This window comes from Emys orbicularis, chromosome 1, assembly GCF_028017835.1.
Source record: "Emys orbicularis isolate rEmyOrb1 chromosome 1, rEmyOrb1.hap1, whole genome shotgun sequence".
NCBI classification, from domain to species: Eukaryota; Metazoa; Chordata; order Testudines; family Emydidae; genus Emys; species Emys orbicularis.
In genome coordinates this window covers 214075133-214084465 of record NC_088683.1, presented here as the reverse complement: position 1 = coordinate 214084465, position 9333 = coordinate 214075133, and positions in this window count along the sequence as shown.

The following is a 9333-nucleotide window of genomic DNA, read 5'->3' as shown; positions in this document are numbered from 1 at the left end:
AGGTACTTGGATGCTTCTGGCCCCATTCGAAAGAGGGAAGTAGAGAGGACTGTGAAAATTAAATTTAAAAAGTTAACCACACTTTCCAAACCTCAAAACATAGTCAGATCTGGGGGGTTTAGGTTAGGACTGGTTCTTATTTTATCCAAACCATTTGCTCATCCCTATTGGTAATCTTTCTGCACTACTAGGTCAAATAGAGATTAGTGTGCTTTGTGCGTGACAGATGAATAATTAGACTGAGAAACTGCAATTGCAGGGAATTTCCTGGTATTTTTAATGAAGGGCTCATACCTGCAAGGCGCTGAGCACTCTGGCCCAATCCAGCACAGCACTTACATGCATGCTTGAAGATAAGCACGTGAACAGTCCCGCTGAAATCAATTGCAAAACTGAGCACTAAACATGCGTTAACAGCAGAGGTGGCTGACATAGTTCAGACCCAAACCTCCAGGCCAAACCCAAAATAAATATTTTAGGTTCATAAAAATTGAGGTAACTTTTCCCTCCATTGATTTTCATTTTTGCCCCTTCTGCACTCTGGATCCAAAGAGTCCTGCATTTTGTGGATTGGACAGTGCCCAATAACCGTGGGAACTGAAGATAACAAAGTGCTAAAGCACTCTCTGCCAGAGTCAGACAGACACAAGGGACAAGAGACCACATTTTTCCTGACTTTTTCCAGCTGGTTCAGAGAATTCAGCTGAAATGCAGCCACTTTCCGAGAAACCAAATGGAAATAGCTGCTAGTGAGCTAGGCTGCCCCTCCTGCTCACATGGGAGAGTTTTCAACCAATCAAGGACACAGAAGAAATACCTAGTGACTTGTACCATGAAAAACTGAGGGCCAGGTTCTCTCCTGTGCCAAGAGCATAGGAGAGAGAATGGACCATCAGAGAGCCCATGCTGATTCTTAAACTGTCCTGGCCCTAGCCCAGGCTAAATTAGAGCAGGCTAGGGGGTGTTTCAATCTTACAACAACTAGCTCCATAGGGTGACCAGGTGTCCGGTTTTCGACTGGAACACCTGGTTGAAAAGGGATCCTGGCGACTCCGGTCAGCACCGCTGACTGGGCCATTGACTGTCTGGTTGGCGGCACTGCTCAGTGGGGCTGGGCTAGCCTCCACGCCGTGTGTCTCCCGGAAGCAGCGGCATGTCCCCCCTCTGGCTCCTAGGTGTAGGGGCAGCCAGAGGGCTCCGTGCACTGCCTCCCCCCAAGTGCCACCCCTGCAGCTCACATTAGCCAGGAACCGTGGCCAATAGGAGCTGCGGGGGTGCCTGCAGATGGGGCAGCACACAGAGCCACCTGGCTGCGCCTCCACATAGGAGCCGGAGGGGGGACATGCCGCTGCTTCCGGGAGTCACTTGAGGAAAGCTCCACCCAAAGGCTGCATCTTGCACAAAGGGGATGGATTGGGGCTGAGACTCAGCTCAGAGTCTTTACCACCCACAGTGGTTAAATGGACTGGACATTGCAATATTGCCCACTTTACATATAAAGAATACTGCAAATACTGATGTAGAGGCAAATGTCATGGTACAGAAAACGCACATATTTTAAAGCCGCCCACTGTAATTTCCCCCATGTGACCCATCCCAACAAACCAGGCTCAGACTTGAAAATGCACTGTGAATAGCAGCTGGATAGGGCAACAAAGTTTGCAAAAAGCTTCTACAGGTGGCTTATGGACAAGCCATTGCTGATTCACACAAACACACACACACACGACTCAATCCAAGGATGACACTGAGTACGGTTTGAGCCACACAGTTCACTATGCCACGTGAGGAGCACGTATCGGGATGAAAACTACAGGTGATGTATAATCAACAGTCAGTGAGGCTTTTGAAGGTGTGCAGATATCATTTATCTCACTGAAGCCCCATCACATTATGATGGTCTGAATATAATTATATCAGCTGCACACGTCAGCTGGCACACAGAGCCTCTCCAGCTAGACTGACCTGCTGTCTTTTTCAGATTACTGAATTCATGCTGTAACCCAGAGGATTTTATTTAGAGGAAATCAACCCATTTCCCTTAGATCATCTTCTCCAAAGCACAGAAACACAGAAATTCTTTTGGAAGCAATACATTTTTTTAAGGGCCTCTTTGTTAGGCATGTTCATTCTAGCATACACGCCGTCCACCAGCACCTTGTAAAACTTTACTGGGCTTACTTGTTTTGTGTAAAGTGACACAACATAGCTGTCCTTCATCTACTGCCTCCTTCGCCTCGCATTGAAATGGTCCTTGGGTTGATTTTGAGCTGTGGAAAACCTCAATTACCTTTGTGATTAGTTTGTTAGCTTTAAAAATGGGGGGGGTTTCAGCTGCCTCTGAGAGTCTGTGCTACTGCCTCTAATACTCTCTGAATGCGTTAGTGAATTAGCTGCATAATTTTTCTGTGTAGATTCTGAAGCGATTCACTCTGTTATAAGATTTGTGTGTATGTTTGCTGCATGGAAAGTTCTAGTCTGTGATTCAAATGCTGCCATCCAATTAGGCATAGACGTTTTCCTTTCAGTTTGGCAAAAACACCAGAATGATTTCCCAACGACACAGATGCTTTATCTGCACAGAAACCCTCCAGATGCTCACACTGTCACACAAGAAATTCTTGCCTGGTCCAGGCTGTTGAAGGCTGTCCAGCAATGCTCCACTGATCCCAACAGCATTTACAAAATAAAGCTCAATCACATTCCCCCCAGATTTAAATAACATGAAAGTGGTGACACCAAGGGGGTACTGGTCAGGGCTGAGAACATCTGGACCCTCAAATTCATGGACAATGAAGACCAAGGGGGGGGGGGGCTCCAAGGGTGCCAGATGTTTTAGAGTTTTTGCTGCTTTGTACTTAATTTCTGACAAAAATAAGGATTTGTTTTGTTTTTGGAAGGAAAGGATTATAAGGGCTTTCAGCCCCTGATCCAAAGCCCATTGCAATCAAAGGGAGTGTTTTACTGACTGCACTGAGCTTTGGATCAGGCCCAAAGTAGGACAAAGTATCAGTGATAAAAAGTGTCTTTGGAAACACAGAAATTAAAGGGATGCTGTCAACTTAATTAAGACCCCAAATGTAATGTTGGGGGAGCAGGGGAATCTAAATCCTTACTTTCTACATTGGTTTTAACTTTGCTTGTAATCCTTTCTGTTTGCTTCGAGCATTTGTCACTAGTGTCCAGGACCCAAAGCTCACAGGATGGAATGTGTTCATGAGCATACATGTGTGTGCGTGCATATGGACATAGCATGCAAGGAACAGCCATCACAGAAGTAGCTACCTGAACAGAGTTCTGAGTCTCTCAAGTGCTCAACAACCAGACGGCAGGCCCCTTGGGCAGCTGCCACCATGATGACCCACAGTGAGATGAAGGGAAGAAGAAAATACTGCCTGGACCCCTCCATGGTGATGTGAAGCAGCTGTTTCCAGGGCCTCTGCAGGGGAGGAGGAAGAAACAATGGAACCCCCTGCAGTGGAAGAGAAAGAACCCCACATCTGTTCCTCCAAAGTCACCTCTCAGTGGAGGGGTGCGTCAGCCAGCCACTCCACCAAAGACCTCTTCAGCTACAGCTCGGGGACAATTTCCCTTCCCCACTTGCTGCTACTGCCAAAGGAAATTATTTTGGAGCATCCCCAAAACTTAAGATGGGAATTGATCAGGGATGGTCGCTTGCTGTGGGAAGGGAGTGAGTGTGTGTGGCAATTGGTCAAATCATGCAAGGGAAGCAGTAGAAAGGGGCATTGGAAAATACAGGAGTTTTGTCTTGTTTATTTTCATTTTGGAGGGGTTGGGAAGGAAATAGTTACTGACCGGGGCCCTGATTCAGCAAAGCACTTAAGCATGTGCTTAATTTAAAGCATGGTTCCATGGATTTCAATATATGCTTAAAGTTAAGCATGCACGCAAGTGCTGAGTCAGGGCTCGGACGGTAAATGGGAGTAGGGGTGAAATACTGGACCAAATCTAACCCTGATGCAACTCCACTGCTTGTACCAAGGCTGAATTTGACCAACAGGGTATAAATGTGAGGATTTTTTATTTAAAAATATTTAATAGTGATATAACATTAAACAGATTTATTTACTAACATTCTCATTGCAGCATTTTATGCTTATGTACTACAATGATAAGTGCCGTATAACTGCTTAAATAGCTCTTTCTGCATATTCCCACTGCCATAAAACACTGTTCCTTCAAGAGGTGGAAAGAAAAGTAGCTTCCAAACCAGGAGTAACAGAATTCTGCATTTGAATATCGCATGGCTCCCCAGGCAATGTATATGCATTGATATGAACTGCCTGTGACCAGAATACTAACAATACCAATTTCACTTTAGACCAGGGATTCTCAGGACAAATTTTTCAGTGGCCTCAGAGTGCAGCCACCAACTCTTGCTGGTGGCCGCTCTCACACTTTTTCCTAAAATACTTAATTAGCTTTAGGAAAACCAAATAAATATGCACATATACATGTCCAAATCATAATTTATTTATTGTTAGCTAGTAAGTCTGTTGTGAAAAGTGATATTAACAAACATACAAGTTTCACTTTTCACAGCAGATTTACTCAGCTCTGGCAAGCCTGAGGACAAATTAAGCCCTGGATGGAGGGTAAGGGGAGGAAGTGGGGGGCCAGGAGAGATGGGGGTGGGGCACTGGAACCTGAAGCCCTGCAGCCAGAGCCTGGGGCCTCCCACCCCGCAGCCAGAGCCCAGGGCTGGAGCCTGAAGCCCCGTGGCCAGAGCCTGCCTCCCTGCCACCCAGGGCTGAAGCCCAAAGCCTGACCCCACCGTTGCTGGGAAGATGGGAAACCCACCGGCTGCCTGCTCCTCCACCATTGTGCCCTGGATGTCTCCAAAGGAGGGCAGGGCCCAACCCCTGCTGGTGGCCCCAGCAACCAACATCAAGGTGGTGCATCCAGATGCAAGAAGGAGGGACCGCTGCTTTGCCTTCCCTCCTCCAATCACAGCCAAGAGGCTGTGGCCACAAGAAAAGCTCCTGGTGGCCGCATTTGAAAAACACAGCTTTAGACCAAGATCTCCTGGGCAGGATCCCCACGCACATATGTAACACTGTAGAAATAAATAGTAATTCTCATTAGTATCAGCAAAAACTGTTGTAATGCTAATGAAAGACAAATTAGCGAACAGATTTTATTTTAATTTTGCACTGATTTCTTTAGTTATAAAGTGAAACATAAAACAGTTATTTCAAATTATGATTCTGAAGCTGACAGTGCCTCTTTATTTTACAAACACAGGAGTCATTCTGTTCCTTGTCTTGTTTCTGGAATGTATCATATGCAAACATATTCCTCTAATTAAGAAAGAGCATGATCTAATGAGAGAATTATCTAATGTACTGGGTTCAGGGATGAGAGCCAAGAATTTCTGATTTCTACTCCTTGATCTGACATGGTCAATGGCCAAACCTTCTCTGTCTTAGTTTCCTCATTTGCAAAATGGCAATAATAATACATACTCCACCTTCCTACCTGACAGGGGTGCTGTGTAGATCAGTTACTATTTGTTCAGTGCTTTGACCATGTGAAATGATACAAAAATGAAGTGTTATTATTTTATTAAATAATAGAAAAAAATTCTTTAAATTTCCATGTAACTTTATATGAAAATTATTTGCTTCAGGGAAGTTGTGTATTGCACCCTATAGAATGTTTAGTACTTTCAAGAACTATATTGTGTGATAACTTTATGTTTTAACCTCATCATTAATTGGTTTCTTAAGCCATGTCATTTGGTGTTAATGATGCAAGCAATATTGTTTAATACTTTGATGTTGCCTGACACATTATTGCTCTGGTCTGTGAAATAGGAGTGCTTTTTAATACTTCTTCCTCTTTCTAAAATGTTATTATCTAATTTATTACAAAAATTTTACAAAAAATAGCTCTTTCAGAACACATAATTTCTAGATAAAATAAAATTATAACTGTCTTTAAAAATCACTGCAGTGACCTAAACCTCTGAAGTAAGACTTTCCCGAGCTCTGGTATTTGGGAAAAGTACTGTTGTTTATTATACTACAATATCCCTCTGTAACAACTGTACACAGTACAGCTTGAAATAGTGTAACTGATGTGTCATCATAGTGGAATGTAGCATTTGTTTATAAGGGACTGTTCTAGGCAGAAGCTCTGCAGTGAATCAGGGAAAGAGACAGAGCAGTTTTAGGCATAATACTGTTTTCCTTATTCAGATAAAGCCCCATGTTCAATGTAAGAAAAAAGTGACCTCTGCGATTCTTTACTACTGTCATATGCCAATAGGAGCAGAGGCTGGAGCAGTGTTTTGTTCAGAGGGGAGCCAGTGTCCGTTATGCTCTGAGAAGCACCAGTTGCACCCTTGCTATGGCACTCACCTGAGAGGTGGCAGATCCCCATTCAAATCCCTTCCCATAGGACACAGGGGGGACTTGAACCAGTGGTCTCCCATATCCTAGGTGAGTGCTCTAACCACCAGGTTAAAAAGAAAGCTGTTTTCTTCCCTCTCCCCGGCTGTTCTGTGTGGAGTTAGGTGGTGTCTGAGCTTCCCTACCAGACTGGGCCCTGCATGCAAGTTCAGCCAAGGTGCACTTATCTTTCACCGTTTGTGGCTCTCTAGCAGAGATAGGTGCCTCCTTGCAGCCTGGACTTAGACACTTATCTCTGTAAGAGGGGATGGGCTTAGCACACCCCTCTCATTGGAATCTTCTATTGGCTAGCCTAGGCAGCTCCCCACCTAGAGTTCTGGCTTTTGTGGATCTCATTCTAACACTCCCCCTCCACCCACCACCATTCACTGTAGAGGAACCTAGGGGTCTAACTCAGGCTTTGTGGATTATACAGTACTGTTCCTGTCATTTTCTAAGCACCTACATCCCTTTGTGGATCCAGGCCTTAGCTTTTTTTTTTTTTTTTTGGAGAGGGGAAGCTTCGATGGATACAGGGTGCAAAGCAGGGAAACAATAAGGGAGTTAACGTTCATGAGTAATTAAAGTTTTCATAAAAACCTATGTAAGCCTCACAGAACTGTGGTCCCTTGCTGAGAGAATATGGGCCCAGGCTAACAATAAGAAGAAAGAAGCCTCGTTTCATTGTGAGCCACACACAGACTTTGGATCCAAAGAGCTGAAGTTCATAGATATTCTTAGCCAAGATTTGGGTTCAAGCTCATTTCTAATTTTCATATATCCAGGATAAATTCATGGTGGTTAAGTCCATTAATGGCTATTAGCCAGGATCGGTAAGGAATGGTGTCCCTACCTCTGTTTGTCAGAGGGTGGAGATGGATGGCAGGACAGAGATCACTTGATCATTACCTGTTAGGTTCACTCCCTCTGGGGCACCTGGCATTGGCCACTGTCAGTAGACAGGATACTGGGCTAGATGGACCGTTGGTCTGACCCAGTACGGCCGTTCTTATGTTCTAATGTTCTAAACAATGCTGGCCTATTACTTCACTTGTCAGCTATCTAAGTAGCTTCAATGAAATGCTGCAGCCTCCAGTCTTTTCTGAACAACACCAATTTTCTATAGCTAAGGATGGTGGGACTCCACTCAGAGCCCATCATGCCTCTTCATGAGAGGGCACCAATGTACACAGATCTGGATCTGTTGTCTCTATAGCATTCCTAATCCCAGCCACCATATTAGGGAGAGAGAGAAACTGGTACTAAGGCTAAACCCAGGACTCCTGCACGGCAGTGCAAAGCCATATCAGAGGTATAGGGCTAACCATGCGTTCTCACATTTTAGTTTCTAGGCAGCCTTTTCCTGAAAACGCCACCACAATATGCTTCTGGGCTTCAGCTAGAAGTTTCTTCTGCAAAAGCTTGTGAAGGGTCTCAACTACTGTAGCTAATTATAAAACATCTTTGGGAACAGAAATGCTGTGGCATCCTTCAGACCCATTGTTTTGACCTCATTTATTTCTTCAAGGTGTCAATGGCACCACAGTCTGTCAGTGCTGATTTCACACTGCACCTGACATTTTTATCTTGTTTCTAATAGCTTGGCAGTTCTTTGGGCTTTATCTGTGTTTTGAATGGACATAAGGAGCTAATGATTTTTATGAGAACATGCAGTAAAGTGATTCCAAGACAAAGAAAAAGACATTGTACTAAGCAATTGTCCTAAAAAGGTGCTCCGTTACACAGTTAGTTATACACAGCAATGAACGTACAGTTCCTGTGGACAAGGGTCTTCTGAAAAGTATGTTATTTTGATGATGCTCACTTGTTTTAGATGTCTTGTTCTATATCTTCAATAATAGCACCATTATTATTAATCAATCCAAAATGTCAATTACCCAACAGATGAAGTAGATTGGTTATAAAAGTAGCTTTTTTCCAGGTGTTGCAGATTACCAGCAACTTTTTCTTTACCTTTGCAAGTAGTTTCAGTAAATAATTGGATTGTTTACTTCAAAACAACTGTTTGTGCATGATCCTTAGTTTCTGTTAAGTCTTTATACAGATACATGTTTTTGTTTGAAGTTTCATATGTATTTTTAAAGACAGCAATAAGCTTCATGTCTAAATCCTTAAACTTTAGAATTGTTTAAACCACTTAACTGTAGACCTTTTTAAAACTATCAAGGTCTACCCCACTTAAGGTCATGTGGCTCTTTCCATACCCACACTGACCCATGTCATCGCCTTTATGGCATTGTTCAGGGATAAACATTGCTCTTTTCGGATGCTCTTGACTAGATACTCATCTCTTCCCCCACTTCTGACTCAGTCTCCTCCGAGATTAGAATTCAGTTTCTTTCACTTCAAAGTGCCTCAACACAGTTATCCTAAATTTAACAATCTTCACATCCAATACAGAAGGAAAGCACAAATTGAAAGCTATGTTTAGTGGGTCCCTAGGAAAAGTGCACTCAGCTGGCCCCAAAACTTAGTTATAGAATATTGGTTAAGTAGGATGAAATCCTTATATGGTAGAAAGACTTTTTAGTGGCTTGCAGCTGAATTCCTGTTTACGCTTCCAAAGGTTTGTGAGATGCATGGGAGCAGTTCATACAGAGCTATTGTTTCAGGTGGTTTATGTATGGTTAGGGTGACCAGATGTCCAGATGTTTTTAAAGGGACAGTCCCATTTTTGGGGACTTTTTCTTATATAGGCACCTATTACCCCCCAGTTCCGTTTTTTCACAGTTGCTATCTGGTCACCCTATGTATGGTTCATGTTTTGAAGGTAATCACTGCAACTGCAAGGGTAAGAGACATCTGTAAAGTCTTAAATTCTAGCACTTCTCACATAAGAGGTGACTGTTCCAGGGTGGGTTGGTGTGATTTACTACAGGAAACACATTTTAATTGTCTT